The sequence below is a fragment of the Haemorhous mexicanus genome, chromosome 8, assembly GCF_027477595.1.
Source record: "Haemorhous mexicanus isolate bHaeMex1 chromosome 8, bHaeMex1.pri, whole genome shotgun sequence".
In the NCBI taxonomy this organism is placed as follows: Eukaryota; Metazoa; Chordata; class Aves; order Passeriformes; family Fringillidae; genus Haemorhous; species Haemorhous mexicanus.
The window spans coordinates 21,949,935-21,971,377 of NC_082348.1; the positions used below are offsets into that span (position 1 = coordinate 21,949,935).

The following is a 21,443-nucleotide window of genomic DNA, read 5'->3' on the forward strand; positions in this document are numbered from 1 at the left end:
TACAGAATCTGAGACAAATTAATTTGGAGTAAACATTCAAAATGTTATTAACCTGACTGTGCTTTGAATGAGGTCTCCTATGACTGACTCCAAAGTAGGAGACATTTGTTATTCACATTGTCTGCCTCTTCCCTGGGGTGTCTCTGGGATAGCCCATGGTCTCCTGCACGCATGTTACCCATCCCTCAATGACATTTTGGAAACAATGAATTCTCAGTGAATCCTTTTGGAGAGTTCTGAACATCCTGAACTTGTTACATTATCTCTTGGTTAGCAGGAGCTGTGAAGATGCTGTCCAGCTCTCTTACTTTCACTAGATAAGTTTCTGTTTTGGGAGATGAAATAGGCACATTGTAGTATTGTAGGCACATGGTGTATTGTAGATCAAGTAGTAGGAAGTCTAAGAAAAGGTCAGGCTTAACTGTTTTGAAACATATATAAATCTTAAAAAATATGTTTAAAATGAGATAAAAATTGCACCTGTTATGTGCCTAGTGTTCTTGCAGTCTAACCTGGCAATTTTTAATATTCTACTTCTCTGCTTGCTCATAACTGTTATTCACTCAGACTTGTGTTGCAGTGCCAGTATAATGCAAAATAAGCTGTGTGCAGGTACAGGGACCTCACTGTAACTGGTGTTCTGGCTGAAGTGGAAAAGGCTCTCATGAGCTGGGCAATATCAGTGTATATTTTGCAATCCTTTTTATAGCCCAGCACTTTGGTTTTACTAATCTTATTTCAATTTCCATGGCACAAATCCACAGGAAGGTGGGGCTGTGTTTTCAGGAGGTTGCCTGGGAGCTTTCCCATGCCACAGGAACCACCAAACCTCTGACCCAGTCACAGCATACTTGTGGTGGGGGCTGTGTGTGACTGTGGCTTGTGACAAGGACAAAACTCACCCTAAGTCCCACAGAAGCTTAAACTGCAGGGTACTAAATTCCATTTTGGAGAAGCCTCCTTTAAATTTTGATTTCCAAAGATGTAGGACAAAGTGTTTTGGGTGCAAGAGGGCATGACATCCCTGCCTGACAGTCCCTCAGAAGAAGGACCATGCCCAGAAGTAAAGGTACTCAAGCATTCCTCTAGCCATGAACCATGAGGCCAGCAAAGCCAGGCATTGATTCCTGGACTCATCCAGCCCTGTTCTATAGGATGCCCAGGTTTGACTTTAAAATTAACTTACTGACAAGCAAGAGGTCTTTTATAATTTGTAGTTAAAGCTGTGACAGCTAGAACTTTCATTTATTTACCTTTTATGTAAAAGTGAGGCCATGTGAATAATAAAGGTTAAGGAAATCCTCATTATAGGAACTATTTGTATAGCTCATTCTATCAATTTCCCCACAAGTATGAGGTAAGAATCATCCTCTTGTGACAGCTATGACTAAGAGGACTCATTTGTTGCAATGTCTGAACTGCTTTGCAGGTATCATAGCAAACCAGAGTAATTTAGCAGGGTCTGGGAATATTCAGCCTTTTCTTCAATGACCTTTTCTAGAGAAAATCAGGATTTCTGACTATATATTCTCATGTTTGAAAAATCCAGACTAATAGATTTTAAAATCCCCAAATGTTGTTATTTTTGTTACAATATTTATTAAAGAATGGGTTGAGGTTTTTTGATAATTATCCTGTTATTAATCTTTGAACTTTTATGTGGCTTTATTGTTCTCTAACCAACTGAGCTTATAATTCTATTGCTATATTTGTGGTTGGCCAGGCATGACACATTGTACCACACTAACTTAAATTTTTTTTCCAATCTGTTATTAACGGTCTAGTGGCTTTTTTTTAATAGCAGGAATCCTATAACATCTTGTAGTTGACTCTTAAAGTACAGAGCAGAATTAGTATGTGGTGGTAAAGTTCCAGCCTCTAGCAAAACCAGGAATATGAAATACGAAGGAAAACTAGTGTTTCTTACTGACAGTCTTCTAAAACAAGGAGTTAATAATTGTTAAAAACATAAAGGAAAGTGAATAAATTTGTGGTTGGCATTTAAATATGCTTGCCTAAGTAATGACTACATGCAGTTTAATGTAATTATATTAATTATAACAAATGTTTTTATTATTGCCATGATGACAAGTACGCATTCTGAAGTGGGATGAAGTTCTCAAGAACTTTCTTCTGTGATTTTCACTTTAGAGAACACTGGCGCTAGTGTAGCAGTCAAATTTGCAGCGGTGACAATTCAGCTGGACATTTCAACATCAGTGTGAATGCCCGTACTCTGCAAACCTGTTCATAGGTGCTCCTGAAATTGCAGGGTTCTGCAGTCGCACAGAACCCCCTAGAGGCTGCTGAACAAATGATCACGGGTGGTGGCGGGTGCTTAAAAAATCAGTTGCTTCCAATTGTCGTAAGAATTTAACATCCTGTTTTTGTCTTTCTACAGCCTCGGTTCTCTCAGTAGTTCCAAAGTTGCATTCCTGCATGTTTTTAACAGGATGCAACTGCCATTTCCTTATTTTGTATGGCTATTTTTATTAGATTACAATTACTTTACGTTATGATTGATTGAAGGCTAAAACTCAGCTATTCATTTGATGTTCATATCATCAAAAATATTTCTTTGAAGTTAGAATTCTTCTAAAAACGATATTTCCCCTCAGTTTTGAACACAGTTTGCAAAATTAATGAACAGCCCTTGTAGTGGAGTGCTGTGTTCTGTTTATGCACAATCTGTATTGCTTCGCATGAATTAAGTTCATGTTAGAAAGGGATGAAATCACTTGAAATTGTGTAAAAAATCTGCTTTGTTAAAAAGACATGCTTGCTTTAAAGACTACATAATGCATTGTATGCACACCTCATTTATTACTCCATGCTTTTCTGCTGCTGTAAAACTGCTGTGAAAACAGATCATGCTAGCAAAAATTTTCTCAATTTCTCGGTAAAGCTAAATGAAATCAAATATAAAGTTTGTGATACATTAAATCACAAATATAAATATATTCTTTACAGCCAGCTGTTATGTCTAAATGTGCACATTTTAAAATGGAAACATTTATCCAACATGCTGATTAGCAATTTCATTTCTGAAAAGCCTGATTACATTTAAGATGCAAAAGATTAAAATGACTAAACAGATAATGTTAATAGTTCATCTTCCTTGATGGGTTTATCTGTTTAAAATCACAAAAGTTACACCAGAACTTCTCGCATAGTAAACTCACCAGAAATAGTGTGGTTGTAATGCCTCTCACTGCAAGTTGTAATTTCTTATGGCCACTGTTTGAAGGAAAGTTTCTGGCTGAGAATGCCTGTCTGTGTTTCTTTTATGATATTTACACACACACACACACATCTACATCTAATTTAAGCTACAAAACTACATAATAAATGGTTGTACTAAAAATGCCTGAAAAGAATAATGAACAGTTATCTTAATTACTAGTAGAACTCTAACTCCTGTAGAAGTTCATATTTGCTGTTAATAATTCATTTTTCAACTATTCTGCTCTGTGAATACAATTAATTAAAAGAAAAAACAAAGTCTGGGTTTACATTTTGTCTAATCCGATCCTGGTTACAGCTTAATTCTCCCATTTTTGTTATCTATTTCTTATACATTTGAACATGCAAATGCAGAGATAAAAATATTGCTAGCCTTTTTTTATATGTTGGCAATCCATGGTTCAAAAGTTCATGCAATACCATATGTCCTAAGAATATTTATCTAAATCTAAAATAATATGGAACTGTCAAATAGGATCCTACATGGTAACAAATGATGGAATGCAGGGGAACTCTTAGATTTAGCCTTTTCTTTTTTATCCTACAAGCTAATGCAATAAGACCAATAATAAAAGGTTGTGTAGTAGGCCAAAAGTCTGTGACAGATAAAAAAGAAATGTTGGAAACTGATGAAGCTTTTGCACAATTAGATTTTTTGAGGCAGTGCTGTAAGGATTGTCCAGGGCCTGTTCAGTTCTGATTGATGGTAAAATCATAACTACATCATATTAGCTGTAGAGTTCACTGACAGGTTACTGCAGATTAATATTGCTACTGCTGCTCCCTTACCATCAAACCGGTGGAAATATGAATTGAGCTGCTCCTACAACAAACCCTGCATATTAAGAGGAAGAGTGTTTTACTGAACCATCTCCATTCTGTCCTTAGGGAAGGGGATGTGAACAACATTTATCTCCCAGATATGCAGATATCTAGTAACACACTAATTAGTTTTTCCAGGGGACTTTGATGGTGCTGACCACTTAGCAATCACGCACACTTAGTGTTGCTTTGAGGTTTAGTTTATGATTAAAATGATAGTTGCAAATTATAATGAATGGTATTTTTCAGTGATTGAGATATTGAATCTCAAGCAAAAAAGCAATAGCATGTAGTAGATACATGCTTCTTGGGGAAGATGAAATAAGAGATATTTTTAGGGCCCCGGCTGAGGGAGATGCTTCACCCCTTCAGTCTTGGCTGAAGAGATGAGGCTGGGGTAAACTGGAAGTCAGCCCAACGTGCCTGGCTCTGGTTGTGAAGTGAAGCCCAGGACTGTGCATCCCCAGTTGCCATGGTAGAGGCAATATTCTGTGGGTTTGAAGTCACAAAGAGCTTGCTGGTTTTTGTTTTTTTCTCTGTTATCAGGACTTTATTCTGCAGGATCTCCTCCCACCTGGCACCTCTGACACCCTCCAAGTACTAAATGATATTTACTCTCTGCCTCACAGGCCTTGAGAGGTGAACTCTTTTTCCTAGGAGGAAAACCCAAATCTGGCCATTTCCTTTGCACACCCTATAGGTATTTTCTTCCCTTTCCCATTGCCAGCGATTGTGACAAGTACTGTTTCTCACTATTTCAGATGTGACAAAAGCATACTGACATGCCCTGGTAGGCACCTCTCACCTGCTCCTATCCCAATTCCTCTATATATTTAATAAAAATCTGCCTAAACCTGTCTGATTCTTTCCTCATGGGCCAACACCGTTTCAGAATGCCTTTGGCTGCTGAAAAAGACACATTTCCATAAAAATAATAATTTAAAAAAAAAAAAGAGGAAAGGTACTGCTGGTAGGTAGTTGCAGAGGAAGCAAGGTACCTATTGTTGGAGCTGGCAACTATGGGAAACATGGGGCACCAGCTGCCCAAAGCAGCATTACTTCTGCCCTCTGCCTTGAGCTTTGAACTTTGCTTCTCCCCTGACCTCCTTACTGAGCTCCTCTGCCTCAGTTACCTTGTGCAAAGTGAGAATAATGCTGCCAGGAGCGTGGCAAGAAGCAACTCCTTAGTGCTTTCTGGGATTTGGAACAGGAAATGTACCACCAAAGTGCACAGGTCTACAAAAACAGTTCCCCAAGTGTAACGTGGGGAATTTGTGATTTTAAAAATGTAGGCATGAATCTTAACTGCAAATCTCAGCTGAGTTAAATGTATTTTTTGTTAAGGAGACATTGTTTTTTTTATGATAGCTACTCAGTGATTCATGAGTCAACGTGCTATACAAATACCAGAAGGCATAAGTGAATTATAGGCATTTCTCATGAGTGGCACAGCAGTTCTCTATTACCCAATTCAGTTAAAATATCCTATTTATCATACTTTTTTTTCCTTTTTAAATGGATGAATCCTGCAGTTTTTAGTTAAGTGAAAAATCTGTGTGAGGGAACCTGCTCTTTGGCTGGAAATGAGTTTGGATAAGAACTGCAGCTTATGTTATAAAAACAATTTAAGAAAATGATATATATTAGTCTCACTGTAAATTATACATCTTCAGTGACATTTAATAGCCTGTCATTTCTATCAGTTGTACATTTATTTTGTAAGACATCTAGATTCTTATATCTATGTGGTTTTGGATATTATTTCCCCTTGACACAAATAACATTTAAATTAAAGTGTACTAGTCCTTTAGAAAAGTTTTGAATGTGTTTGTCTGAGGGTGTAGGAGGTTGGCAAATTTGTGATGAGGCACTGTTCATTGAAAAATACCTATCCTGGCAAATTTGTGATGAGGCACTGTTCATTGAAAAATACCTATCTGTCAATATGAAAAATGCTTTGTGAGTATGCAAAATCTTTCAGGGGAAAAAAGCCAGGTGCAGAACAGAATTGCTACTTCAGTCCAAAAAGAAGCCAGTGTGAGGTTCAAGTCCCTCCAGGAATTTGAACCTGGGCTTTCTACATTCAGGTGGGTGCCCTGGCAATGGGACAGGCTTAGACCATGTGTCAATGGGTTTTAAAAAAGTCAGACTATTTTGCTTTTCTTTCCAGGGCAACATGAGAATTCTTTGGTTACTTTGAAATTTTCCAGGACAGATAAAGCTGTTTCTTTGAAATCACTTCTCTGCAGTCCATATTTTCAAAAAATTTTAGGAGATTGGATAAGCAGAGTCTCTTACAAGTTAAATGCATCACAGGGGCAAATTTATTCATGACATAAACTTGTTGACTTCCAAGTTGGTATTATTACCAGCAGGATTGAATTTGGCCAGTAAGACAGTATTTATGCAATAAAGAGCAACGTAATTAGTAAGGAGAGGATCAGATGTTCATGTGGGGACAGGGGGAGGAGGACATATGGGGGTGAGCTGTAGAGAAGCAAGGGGAAGGCAGAGAAAGGAAAAGGTCATAGCGTGAAAGGGTGCTGTGAATTCCAAAAGTGTCTAATTAGGTTTCTGGCTGTGGAATTTGCCTTTGCCCCAAGCCAATAAGCCCAGCTGTTTTACAACAGGGCTTTTGCCTCCTAGCAATGACTGCAGACAATGTGTGACCTAAACTGCAAGTGTATTTATAAGGACAACTTCCTTCACTCTTCTCAACAGATTCCATAAAATATGTTCAAATGTTATTTAGAAGGTTGCATAACTGTTTCAGTTTTTTATGCACTTTTCTTGCTTTTGTTGGGCATCTAAATGCAATTTGGAAAAGTCCTAAAAAGTGGGGAATGGCTCTCATTAAAAGCACTCTTCTGAACTTGCAGTCTATTGCATTATTTTAAAAAAGTGTCAGTCTTCAAAATTAAATGTTTGATGGAATATTAAATTTGATGAATCATTGCCAGTTTCCATGTTTGTTAGCTTTTATATACCACATTAAAGCATTCATTAATGTCACACAACACTGCTTTGATTGAGTCCTAAAAGGTTAATGACTTGATACGGGCTGGTATTCTGAGCTTTACTGTTTGCAGGCGGGTTGTGGTGAATGCGAAGTGCTTTGAAATTCTAACAAAGAGAAATCTTTCATTTCTCTCTGTTTCAAGTCCAGAAGGTGTTCTCAAATGATCTGGATTTCCTAGACAAACTAGAAGTAGCACCATTAAACTACAATAATTTTTTTGTCTTCTTTTTTTTTTTTTTTCCTTAGAAGACTTAAATAAATTTAACAGTAAAAAGCTTCATATTCATACAACTCCTCAGAAAAGGGTGGAGCAAGGTACATACAGACCCCATGTTTGCTGTCCATCTACTGCTGGTATCTTTAAGCTGCCTTGTCAGTTGATTTGGGAGGCTGCAAAGTGTGAGCCAGTCTAGACTTATTCCCTACTCTTAGATATGCCAAATATTTTACAAATTATCAGAAGCTTTCAGAATAAAGTTATTTTAGTGTAGTTGCTGTGGATGCATCCTTGAGGTTATGCTTTGAACAAGTCAGAGTGCAGGTTGGAGATTCAAGTAATATTTTGCCCAATGCCCTGTTGGCAATGGCCAAGCTGGGTAGCCTGGTCAAGTACAGGCATTTTTATACAATTAAAAAAGTTGCCTTTATGTCACCTGAAAAATCCTTGGGTGAGTGGCCAGTACGGGCAGAACAAAGAAGGAAATAACATTTCCAAAGTCTGTTCTCCTAACTACACTGTGTCCAGATTTCATGAAATTTGAACTCTCCTGAGATGGAAATAAGCTTCTTGACAAAGTCATGTGTGAAGTTAATTTTGCTTTAAGATGGTATTGAGGTTCTGCTCTGAGGGGAGTTGTTAGTAAAACAAATGACTCTAACTGTTTTAGTATGGAAGACAAATCAAAGCATTTCCATGAAGTAACAGGGGTGACCAGCTGTAACTTAACCATTTCCTGAGCAAATACAAGCTGCTCTATTGGAGGGAGGATAGTTCCCATGTTAGCCATTGTATGGAGAAAAATAAAAGTTCATATAAAAGAGCCCACCAAGGGTTATATGGCTGCAATTGTTTCCAAACTGAAACAACTTAGTATCTGTTTATGATTGTCAGTATCATGTTATATTGTCCTCGTAGAATCCATAAAACATAAAAGTCTGCAGTATTGCCTCTAAACACCCAGCGGCTGCAGCCAGGAGACTTCAGAGCCGATGCACTTAAACAGAGGGAGGATAAAAAGCAAAAGTTATTAAAAAGTGGACCTTGATTTTATTTATAATTGTAATGTAATTTTGATGAGGTGCTTCATTTGAACATAGAAGAGCAAAAAGCCAAGCCGAAGCTGATGAGATTAAGATAAACTTGCGTCCTTTAAATGTTTCTTTCTTTTATTCAAGCATTGGAGATGAGAAGAAAGAAGCAATAAATCTGAATTCCAACTTTTTCACCATGGCTCATGTTTCCACAGTTCAGAATGGTGCCCATTAGTTTTCTGAGCCACTCAGATGTATAGCATGCAATCATATTAACACCACTTACATGAGAATATTCATTTGCATTTTCACAGTTACTTCCTTTGCATTGTGTATGGCAAGGGATGCAGAAACAAGAGGGCAAAGATGTGATTCTCCACATAACTAAACTATCCCTTGGAAGAAACTACAAAACCATTCAGTGTCTTAGAGACAGGGATTTTGTCACTCAATACAAATACAAACTATTCTCTTTTTTTCAGATAATGCCAAAGTGTTTGAAAAACAGTACATACTTGGACTTGAAAGCAAGCTGATGGAAAGACAGAACATTCATTTCTTGGTAAATCAGATGTATTTTCAAGCATTTATACTGGCTAACTACAGTGGCTTTTTATTTTCTGATTTTAGCAGTTCCAGATTTCTCTGTGTTATTTCTGGCAATCCAAACATTTAGGTTTAAACACATTAGTTGTAAGATACAGACAAACTGCTCACAAGGTATACAGACACCACATGGGTATCTGCAGTCCACAAACATTTCTGTAGGAACAGGACCACGATGCTGACGACAACACCACCACCACCAAGAGAGACAGAGGGAAAGAGGGAAAGAAAAAAAGAATACATCATCTGGTTAATTCTATCTTAAAAGATACTTCAAAGCAAGTTATGCAGAATAGCTCTTATCAACTGCAGCTGCTTAGTAGGAATGTCATGTGAGCAACACAGTTTGTAGGATAATGGATTTATGTCTAGCAGGAAGTCAAATGTGTGACGACTTCATGCAGATTCTGTTAGGAATCATGTTGCTAATATTTCTTCCCATCCTGACAATGTCATAGAAAAACAATGAAAATTTTATATTTGAAGCCCATATCAGATAACACGGGGAATGCAGATGAGAGTAAGCTTTATTTCAAGGGCAGATTGCATTAGGAGTGATTCCTTTTAGAGTTGTCCTTGCCAGAAGCAAAGCTCTTAGCTTTCCTGATTCAAAAATAAGGGGCATATCTTCACATGGAGGAAGTGTCACTGTTCTCTAAAAGCCAACAGTAAGATGGTAATTTATGATTTGGCTCACATACTGATGAGTCTGATAGATGAGTTTATATTGCTTGCTCATAAACAAACCCAGTTTGTTTCAGTTCTTAAATTATTAGTTCTGTATAATCACAGGTGCTCCAAAAATGAAAGAGAAAAATAATCATACTTACTGAACTTGGAAAACTCAGCACTTCCTATTTTAAACCAGTCGTTATGTCTCTCATAATGATTTAATATTTTATTATCCTTGCCTACAGTGGTCTTTTACCATGTCTATATAAACTTCATTTCTAATGGTCTCAAGGGACATACTTGGTATTTCCAGAGCAAAACAAAATTAAATCATACACCCAGAAACCACACACATGCACACACAGTCCCAAAGTACTGTAATGCTTAAGGCTTGATCCAAGGCCCATGGAGGTTTCTGTGTGGGATCTGGGCTGTGCTGACTGACAGATAGGTGCTGTGACATGCTGAACAGCAGCTGAGCCTCTTGCCTTCCCCCTGGCTCCTCTAGCCAGCAGCACTTGTGGGGTAATTCAGAGCTGTTCAGCCTCTGGAGATGGCACTTTGTGTCAGCCTGAAACAGCCTCATCTGGCGACCATCACTGGTGAAACACACACCCCAGGGGGTAAAAATGCAGCTCAGCCCAACAGCAGGCTTTAGAAAAAGGAAGACTAAAAATTACTTGTGTGGGGAGAAAAGCCATAGAAATTGTCTTAACTAATTGTTTGTTTTTATAAGCTTATGGAAAGAGAAGAAGTGATCCAGCAATGTAAATGACAAAGTATGTGAAATGGCTAATGAATTTAAAGACTTGACAGTAGGAACTGCATTGAATTGTTGCAACTGATTCTTATTTGCATTGCAGCAGGTTTTCCAGGAACAGTAGAGGCGTGGGCCACTTAGTCCAGAGAGGTCTGAGTTTTAGTTGGGAACCTGTCCTGCTGCAGTGGGGGCTGGGGTGCACATGTGGCATGCACGCTCCCAGAGCACGCACACACACGCAGCTGCGCCGCTGTGTGCCTTGGCATGCAGATAATCAATTAGCAGGTATGTCCCTCTGCATTTTCATTTCCTCTTGCCTGTCTCCAGCCATGCTACATGTGTTACATATGCTTAGGTCACAGAAGGGTTAGGGACATAACTACTGCATCCCAAAGGACAGGTGGAGCAAAGCTAGCATAATCTCTGCATCCAGCTCTTTACTATTATTCTCTGATCATGAAAAGCCCAGTGAACTCGGAACACACACTTCTATCCAACAGCTGCTTGCATATCAGAGGCTAAAATCATAAAGAAAATTTCAGAGAAAGACTTCATGCATGGTCAAAGCAGGCAGGAAACCAGAGTCCTTTTTTTGTCATGGCTGCAACTCTGAAAGACCAGCTCAAGTTTTCTGTGCAGGCTGCTGGAGGTTTTGGGCTGCAGCTCTCTTCCTGTGCATGGATTGTCTACTCCCTGCCATTTTCTGTTTGCAGCTCCCAGCACAAAGAAGTTCCTAGCAAAGCAGAGCACTAGAATTGTAGAAATGTTTAGTGCTATTACCTATAAGAAGTAGCAAATATCCTCATATACTCCTGTCCCTCCTCGTGGGATCTCTGTCTATAAATTTGGTGTTCTGAACTCAAAAGTATAGCCCTGGAATTGCACCCTGTTTGCTCTTTTTGACATAAGAGTTGTATTCTCTCCTGCAGGCTGGTATCTTCCTTTCTTCCCTGTAGGAATCTCAAAGTGCTTCTGTTTTACAGATATGTTTCAGGCATGATTAAATTCACCTCAGAGGAATGGCATTTAACTGAAAGAAGGCCAAGTGGTATTTTTTAACCATGCCCAAGAATCCATGCTTCATAAATAACAACTGGTGAGCCCATCACCATGTGCAGTCAGAATGCCCCCAGATGAACTTCAAGGAAAAAAGCATCTTTTTCACACTGTGTTTAAAGGACAGAAGACATATATTTTAGAAAGAATACTTTTTTCCTTTCCCTTCTCTGCTTCTTTTCCATAAATTTGTCCATAATTTTTTTCCACTGAGCTGTTTTCTTTAATTAATATATTTTAAAGACTTTCACCTCAATTTTTTGCTCAATTCAGTTTCTGCATAAAATGCAGATTTTCTGTTTGAGAGAAGGAATTTCTTTTGTAAAGATGCAGTCCTGATTTAAAGACTTCAAATGATCTACCACATCCTGTGGTAGGTTGTTCCAATGATTAATGGCCCATGCTAGAGAAAGTACGACAGCTTCCAACCATTGGATCTTATTGTGCCTTTTTCTGTTAGACTAAATAGCTATTTGTTATCAGAAATCTCTTCCTTATGTAGATACCTGCAGACTTTGATTAAGTCACTTTTTAACTCCTTCTTGGATAACCTCAACAGATTAAGGCATGTTTTCCTGACTCTTTTTCTCTTTGAATGTGGGGGGTTTTTTTAACCTTTTTTTTTTTTTTTTTTTAAAGTTTCATAGTGTACTTCAAGAACCAACCCAATATTCCCACAAGCATTTTCACTAATGCTGTTTTCAGGCATGGTATCCCCTTCTGAAATCCAGTTAAGGCTGTGTATCTTCTTGCCTCCACATCCTCCTCTGTATATTGTATGAAAAATCTGTGTTCCTTTGTTTGGCTGCCGTGATTCCCAGATCCCACTGAGGCCCTGAGCTGCTCTGCTGGTTCCTCTCCTCAGCCCTGGCTTTCACTGCTGCACCCTCTAATGCCATGCAGTTGTGGAGCCCTGGATTGAGCTGCTGTGAAAGCAGCCAGGCTGTGAGAAAGAGCTACATGAGAAAGATCTGGAGAAAGCCTTGTTGTGAGGCTTTTGTCCAGTGGCTTCCAAGCTGAATTTAAGGTCAGGCTTCTGCCCCTGGTCCTTGCTGAAGTTACATTTGAGGTGTGTCTGTGCCTGCCTCCTACTGTGCCAAGCCCCATGTGGCCTTGCTGACCTGACTTCCTTGCTGGACCCCAGACCAGCCTTGGCTCTGTGGACTTGTCTGGGGCGTGAGGATTTGGCTGACTCTGGTTACTATCACTGGACTAGCCCTGCTCCTGTATGGGTGATGTGTTCCTGCCCCTGCCTTGCTGTAACCAGCAGCTGTAGAACAGGAGAGGAACGAGGCCCTTGAGGCCTCAACAGAGCATGGTGACTTCTAGTTTTCAGTTTCTCGATATCTCTTTGTTTGGTTTAGTCCATTCAATGTGACTATGTGGCTTTGTTGGGGCTTTTATCACCAGAACTTGCTATTTCATAAATAAAAATAAGACCATGCTTGTCTGACAAGACTTCCCTGAAAATGTGCCAAGATGAAGGTTCTGCTGCCACCATTTAATTATGACTGATTGTCTCCAGTGTTAAGCTTCCAAGACTGGGATGATACCTCTTTTCATCTTAATAGGTTGAATGTCTATTAGTCATCATGTTGACCATTTTAAAACATTAGCATGACTTTAGCTTCTTTTATAGTCCTCTCAGACTCTTCCAGCTTTTAAAGGAAGTCAGTGTATGTGGATCAGAGTGTTCCCTGGCAAGATGTTTTCATACCCAAGTAGAAGTTGGCCAGCACCATTTATTTGCTGCCTGGTAATATTTCTCTGCTGGCTGATGGAATGAGAAGATGCTCCGCAGTCACTTCAGGATCTATGAGCACTCCCACCCACAGAAGTGCTGGCACAAGCATGAAGTAAATGCAATCATCAGAAGGACTTTAAAAGGAGTTAAATATTTGCAGAGAGATTAAAAGATCGGATTTTCCATTATTCTCCTCTGTAATGGAGACAGAAGAGTAGCCCTGGCTCTAAGTCCTCCCTGTATTATTGTATTAAATACTGCCTGCCATGAACTTGTTTAATTTATGCCTTACTTTACTATCCCAGTGCAAGCCTCATCTAGAGTTACCACTGAGCCCACAGTCCCCAGACCCCTTCTTGAAGAAGCTGGAAGCTTCAGCCCAGCTCTGGTCCAGGTGGGAGCTCCCAGCTGCGAGGAGCTGCCTTCCCACTGCCTGGGCAGGCACAAAGCACCCTCAGTGCTCCTGACAGCTCCTGACCCTGTTCTGAAAAGCACTTCAGTTCTCAGGGACAGGGCAGGAAATGCTGCAGTTTTGGGTTGTGCAGAGACATTTTCGCTCATATTCTAGTTCAAAAACTGGACAACAAACCCAACTGTTTTGTTTTGGTTTGTTTTTTCTGTTTGTTTTGTTTTTTACAAAAGAAAGCACAGTAAAACTAGCCCCAGAGTGAGAAATTATTGGTGAAATAATTTGCTTTAGGAGTTAGAAGATGTGAGGAAGTGGTCAAAATAATCCAGATGACTCTAAAAAAGAATAAGCATGAGAAATAATTGTAGTCACCAATAAGCCAATATGGGAAAAATATTTTATGTTCTTTTCCCTTTACTTTGTTTTACTTGGAAAACTTTCTGAGTTGAAGAATATATTGAGAGATTTCATAATATGTTAGATAAAAATGCATTCATTAACCACTTGCTGTTATTAATGTACACTGTTAAAAACTCAAAGTATCGTTTTCCAATCCATAACCAAAATTTCACTTCTCTATAGCTTCATCTCTTGAGTTGCACTCACCATTTTTCCTAAGTGGAACTTTACTATTAATTTATTAGACTGTGCCAGCGAGAAAAGCAAAGGCAAGGGGAAACAAAATAACGTTCCTAATAACTCATTTCTTAGAACAAAATCCTCCCAGCCTGCTGTAGTAAAGACAGTCATATGGTAGAGGTTTGTGCTTCTTCTGGGATACAGCGCTTGCTGTGTCTGGGTTCCATCAGAGTCCCGGTGCAGTCAATGGGAGTTTTGTGCTAAAATGTATCTTGTATGCTGTCACATGGGCAAATGTCCACCTCAGGCTACAGCAGAAGCAAAATCACCACATTTGTTTTCACTTCTGACCTGCTGAAAGTAGGATTATATTACTTGTATATTTCACTCTGATTCTTCTTTTTTTTTTTTTTTTAAACTCTGATTTAAACAAAGATACCACTGTGGTATAATCTGATACCAAGTACTGTGTGAGAGGCTGGACAAGTCAATTACGACTGAAATTGCAGACTTCCTTTACTGTTGCCTTGCTTTTAACTCAATGTTTTTCTTCATAGGCAATCAACATGTAATTTCCTTTCTTCAGCTCATACTTTTGTGTCTCACGAACACCAGCAGTGGCACTGTTCACTCTGAATTACCAGATTTTTCTCACATTGTGCCACTTCCTTCATATTATTTAACTCCATCTTACCCCTGCACAGATATATTACAGGAGAAAAGTGAACATAGCTTCTAACAAGTTGTCAAATGAGTGCAGCAACACTGAGACATGCTGAGACATTAAACACCGACCGAGTCAATTTTCCTCTATATAAAATGCAATTATTAGTATTTTGCTGAGATAACTCAAGGGGCAGAAACACTCTTCCAGTGTCTGGTTAAAACTGATTTTTGCCTGTGACCAGCATGAATGCTGACCTTTGGCTTCTTGACTGATCTTTGCATCTCCTGGAAAGTTCATGGAAAGGTCACAGAGCGGCACCAACTTCCTCCGTGTGTGCCTGTGCCTGTGTGGCTGCATGTGCGTGGGGACACCCTCCTGACACTGGCTCCATGCAAGGCTGGCCTTGCCCACTGACAGCTTTGGTTTCATGTTTGTGGAAATCTGGACCCACTTATACCAACAGCAAACCAGGCTAAAGGGCACATAATTTTTTATTTACCAAGAACCTTTGTTTGCTTTTCGCTGGCAATTGCTCCCTATTTAGCTTTAAAGTTTGTTTCAGTTCAGATACATCCTTAGCTTAAGGAAACAGTGCTACACAGAATATCTTTTTTCGTAAAAACAAAAGGACTAAAACATGACTAGAAAACTACAAAAGAAATGGTTAAAGTTTTTTTTTTTTTCTGAAATACATACATATTGAAGAGAATGAGTTCTTTACTTAGATTGCTTTGTCATAGGCACATCAGAAAATTAAAAAAGAATTATTGTATATTCTTTAGCTGATTCCTTTCACTGAAAAGTTCAGTGCTGCCTGTCACTGCAAAAGAGAGCTATGAATCTCATGAAAGCTGCTTTGCTGACACCATCAGCTGTACAACATCCGCTTCCAAACCAGACCTCCGAAAGCAGCACGGTTAGAGGGTTTTAAATCTCTGCTCAGAAGCTGTATCTATTTCCAAACAGCAAGAATAGCTCTGAAATAGTGAAAAATGCACTCGAGTCATATTTAGAATGATTGTATGTGGGGGATATAACAATACTTTTCAAGACTGTAAGCACTGCGTATATTCATATCTCGTGCTATTTATCTTGCAGATATACAGCGCTGGAAGTCGCTGGCTGCAAGCTGGCAAGCTTGTAGCAGTGAGAAGGAAAGATCTCTCCGTTTGTCACTGGCCGTATATCACTGCAGCTGTGCCCTTTGATTACACAGAGGGCTCCTCCAGCCATTAATAATAGGAAACACTTTTTGTCTGGTGAATGCATCTCAACGCCACCCTCTAACACCTAGGCTTTGCAGTGAGGTAGAAGAGGCAAATTAAGGATGGAGCTTGTTCATTTTACATTCACACTAGATGTGTAAACAAGGATAACCTTTGTTTTCCTCAGAAAAGAAAATATGCCATTCTTTTTCCTACCAGCACAACGACTGATTTTTTACAGAAACAATATGCACTGCCAATTACAACTTGCTGAGGAAGTGACACTAATGAATCACAATAACGCTGCCACAGCATCGCGGAAAGTCCTGTGACGCCAGCCTTCCAGATTAATTGCATTACATATAATAGCCAAGCCACATCTGCTAACCAGGTGTATCAGTGTAAAAGATTTTCCCAAAAAAGCAAAGCTTAGAGGAAATCAATATAAAGGGAATGAAGTCCTAGGTATGAATACTGCATGGTCAAAATTAGATAGCTATCTGAAATTGTCACAAATAATTGATGCTAAGATTGGAAAATTCTAAACTGGTGTAAATCGTTTAGCACCAGAGAGCACTACAAGAGGCATTTCATGCTTGACCTGCAAAATGAATCAAAATTAATGCTAAGCTCATGTGGCATGCTGTTGCTCTTACCTATTGCAGCACAGTGTATCCGAGCTGCTCCAGAGAGGTGTATGCAGTGAGTGGAGCATGGAATCTCTCTGGGCCTGGCCTACATTGATCATCTTCCACAGCATCTCTGACACAATAGGAGAAAGCTATAGACCATTTGTCTTAACACTGCTCTTAGTCATGTGTCAAAACCTTGCTTTAACCCATCCCAATTTTCATTTAAGATTAGGCCTTTTGAGTACTGAAAAACCCAACTAGAAAGAATGAACTCCCTCAAAGCAAGCCCTGCTCTTGCTAGCCATTATTTTACCTCTTCTGCTCTTCAATTGCTAGAGATAGCCACCCCATCACTCAGGCCATGAATGGATTTGCACTGGAGGAAAGGGTTCCACAAAATGCAGCTGTTTTGGAGGTATTCCAGATGTCACACAAAAAGGTATCATTCCCATCTCTGCGTTTATCCCAAAGCAGTGCCCTCTGTTTATATTTTGGTAGAACTCACAGTTGCTTCATTGATGTTCCTGTGGCTATGATATGTTCCTCTTAAATCTGTGCTGACAACTTATTTAGGTCATGGAGTCAGAGTTTAATTTCCTCAGGTTAGATTTATTCCCTTAACTGCAAAGAAGTAAGAAAGAGCATGCTTGTTGCTGAGTCAAACATGGAGCTGAAAGTCTCCAAGGTGGAGCCTTTGGCCAACATGCTGTGTCTCTTTTTTCAGCCTCAGTTACTGGCTTCATGAGATAAGAATTTGGAAGCTGAGGCTGTTGCAGGATGCTCCCCAGCCTCAGCTGCAGGCCTGCCTGAGCACTGCTGCCCACCTTGCTCCGTGGGTGTCTCTCTTTACTGAGTCCTTTCTCTGGTGGACAGGCAGTACATCATTCTGGGAATCACAGAAAAGCCTTTACAAGAGAACCCTCCCTGAGTTATGTGACTGACATAAAACCTAAAAAATAAAAAAAGGATTTTATTTTTATATAGGGCTGTTCTTCCACAGACACATAGCAGCCAAAACCTACCATCTATCCATATGAATGCCCAAATAAGAATTAGTTATATGTGACTGGCTAAATTTCACCAAGAGAACAAACATATCAGTCAGTTTATATTTTTCTAGAAATCCAAAAAACTATAGCAAGCTTTTTTTTTTTGCTATTTTTATAAACTACCGTTCCAAATACAGTTGTTATGTTGGTCACTGAATTTAAATGATGAATTTCCTTCTTTTAAGGCTAAGAGGAAAAGATCACTAAGTTGCTTATCAGGAGATAGTGATAGACTTTGCAAAAATGCACAGCATCTTGAAAGTTTTGTCTCATATCACCATTTATATTCCTGAGAAATAGACATGTCTCACATTCTGTAGCAGTGTTTTGTGACATTTGGATTTACAATGCTCAAGTTTAAGTCTCTAGCCCTTTGCAGTCTGTCAAAAACAGCTTCTCTGTCCATTTATTTTTGTCTTCTGTGCTCTGTCTGAATATCTTTTGTAAATTTATACTTGACAACCCTCGTATTTCAGCAGCTGGCTTTGTTTCACAATATACCTTGCTTGCTCTGTTGCATTAGCTGAAACAACAAATTTAATCCATGATGTCAATAGTAAATTATAGTGGAGATATAATATATGCCTGACATCACTAAGGTCAAGGCCATGGTGAAAATGTTGCAAATAGATCCAAAGGGTCTCCTCGTTGTGGTAGGTTCTTGCTGCACATTTTATATTATGAGAAACAGATCAGTGTCACACACTACATTATGTTAGCCTTTTAGTTAGAGCTTGCATGAAACTCCAACTAATGTGAGAGTGCTCCCTCAACATGAAAAGAGATTCCAGAGAAGTCTGCTATGTCATTATATTTAATATTTCCTAACTGATAAATAATTAAAACAAGAATTACTTTACTGAAAAGATTCATTTAGAGCAAACATTTTCCATTACTCTAACTGTTTGAAGGGGTTGGGGGAAACATTTATTGCATACCTTACCTAAACTACCTTGCCATTAAAGTATCTAAATTACCTCAGTGAATTCTGAGCACAGAAGTGGTTGATGAATTGCTTTTTGCATAAATGCACTTTCCCTTTGCTAGAACTTAATTCTGTGTATAAACGTACACACACACACACACACACACACACACACACATAGAGAATGAAGCAACTGCTGAACTCTCTCAAGAAGAAAATTGAAGCCTGGAATTTTCTCAGTGCAATGAAGTTTTTCTAAGTGTTGCTTGTATTATAACGTCCTTGGACTCTCTGAGGACTAGCCAAAAATGGACTCTTCTACAATGGCGAAAGAACAGTTAATGAATCATTTTCTCCTGTGTGAAAGTGCTCATTGCTGTTAATTTGTCCATTTTTTACAGCCAGAGCTTTCTTAAAGTAAAAATTAACTTTCAGCTTAAAAGTCCATTTATTGTCCAAGGGGAAAAAACTGTGTCAAGTGAACCATAAACAAGTTCAGTGTATGGCAGACTATAGAGATTTCCATTCCATTGAGCTCTGTTATTTGTTTTATTTGGCATAAAGAGCATCAACACTCCAAGGACTTTCAATCTACAATTCATCCCTTTAACTTGGCTCTAAAGTATTTTCATTCCTGAACAAAAGGAAGGGCCAAATTTACAAAGCTGCAGCATATACCAGAGCACAGGTATGGCACTTGGCTTTACCTATGCCCTGGCTGGATGTGTGGGATTTAATAGTTTCCTCCTCAGAAGATTGGTTCCTTTTTGTTCCTGGTGTCCCTAATGCTGAATGGAGGAAGGCTTATGTGGGTGGTAACTTTTGGCTTCCATTTCAGCTTTTAAGAACGTGAGTAACCCCATGAGCTGCAGAAACATGCAGGGGAAAATACTTGAATCAAGATCTTTACATACAAATCCATACTTTTAAAAATAACCACTTCTGCAGGAGCTTTGTTCTTCATGTACCTTTGTCTATGTCCTTTACTCCTCCATTCAAATCTATGCCAGACCAGGGTGACCAGCAGTAATTATCATTTATCTTGTCACTGTTTTTTGTGTTCTACATGCAATGGTTAATGGGTTTAGGTCACTTCTTGTGGGCCAGGAGTCAACACCACCTTTGGCCCACTGTTGGTCAAAGCAGCCAAGAAATGGAATGACCGACCACAAGGGAGGCAGGATGACCAAATGGAATTACTGAATCTTAAGCTTCTGATCTTTGGGCTGGTCCTTTTGGAAGGGTAGTTTTCATTATTGATAATTTAATGGTCAACTGCCATGAAGGTAATTGCTTTATATCCATAAGTAATAATGAAAACTCCAAATCCTGTGATAGTCTCTTGTATGCAAACAAAAAATAGAAAATGGAGCCAGTGACTCAGTATGGGCTGCTTTAATGACTATTTAATCTCTCCCATAAAAGAAGTTTAAATAATGCTGTTACGTGCTGATACTCTTAGCACTTGCTTTGGTGCATGATATATGGCCAGTGTCTGCTCCAAGAATCAACAAATGTGCATTATTCCATTAGCAGTTAGCTGTTTTCTACAAAGCTTTACAATTTAATAGTTATTTATGCTAATGTACTAGTGCCTTATTTTACATATTTGTAATATTTTCTTTCCTCTGCCATGAAAAGAATAAAAAGTTTAGGTATTGCTGATCAGTTCAGCTTACATAACATTTACAAAATATTGTTTATAGAAACAGTTTCATAGATAATCCTTTCTATGCTTGGGACTGCAGTTATAACTTATGTGAAACTCCTACTGAGATCAAAACAAGACTGAGGCTTTTCTAATACTCTGCACCTTCTTTCCTTCTGCTTTTCAGGAAGGGGGAGAAACTCAAGCTGTCTGAACAGAAATGCCACCTTTTCCCCAGTAAAATCTGGGAGAAGTGTAGGACATCAAAGAACAACAAAAGGCTGGAGATCTGAAGATAAGAAGGTTTCAGTAGGAGGAAGAACTGACAGGGCAGAGTGTAGGGGAGCTCCAGAGGGTTTCTAGAAGCGTACCTATTCAACAAAAATGTAGCCAATATCACTGGCTATCCAGGAATTTATTCCTGTGCCTGTGTTATGCAGAAGGGGATCCTACAGCTTGGACACAAATCAGTTACTTCTGGCTGATGGTCTTTCCTTGATTTCCGTGGCACATGGTCTTTACAGCACTTACCAACTGGACATTGTCAGCGTCACGGCTGCAGAACAGACTTCCGAAATTCCTCTTTGGAAGATGTCTCTGTCACACTCAGCATCTCAGTTCTGCCTGTACAAATGATTTAGCACCATGATGTCACTCTGGGCTAAGTGCAAGCAAAGGCACTGGCTTAGTGTGATGCTTTTAGTTCTGGCTGCTGACTGTATGAGGTCAATACTGGAGCATCTCTATCCAGCACTGCGATTTAAAAGCACGTGTGGGGTGTTAAGAGTTTCATATTTCAGGGTGCAAATTATCTGTTGATTCCTTATGTGTGACTTCAATTGGTATTTTTAGCCATGCTTATGTCCTCTAGTCACACAATATCTAATGCTTTTGAGTAAATCTGCTCATTCAACTCAATGACCTATGCTACTACATCACCTCAGCAAAGGCTCGAGTTCATTAGCATCTGCTGTCTCCTCGGTGGCCTGTGTCTAGTGAGTGGCCTGTTGATGCAGTTCTAGATATCTTAGTGCTGCATTTCCAGATGGTTTTAGTTGCACTTCTGCCTGTGCTAGTGAACATGTCCCTGAACACAATGACAGTGAAAGAATATTTTAATAAAAATGTTAATACACCGTTTCAGACACAAATCTAC

The 21,443-nt window shown here is 39.1% G+C and overlaps 1 long non-coding RNA gene across 1 annotated transcript in view; it reads right to left on the reverse strand.

Annotated features, from left to right (window-relative positions):
* The window catches only part of LOC132330602 (uncharacterized), a 32,486-nt gene extending 11,572 nt beyond the window's left edge, over window positions 1-20,914 (reverse strand). The window contains exon 1 of the long non-coding RNA XR_009487355.1: window positions 20,819-20,914. This is a non-coding gene — a long non-coding RNA (uncharacterized LOC132330602). The remainder of the gene's footprint in view (window positions 1-20,818) is intronic.
* Window positions 20,915-21,443: the final 529 nt, after the last annotated feature.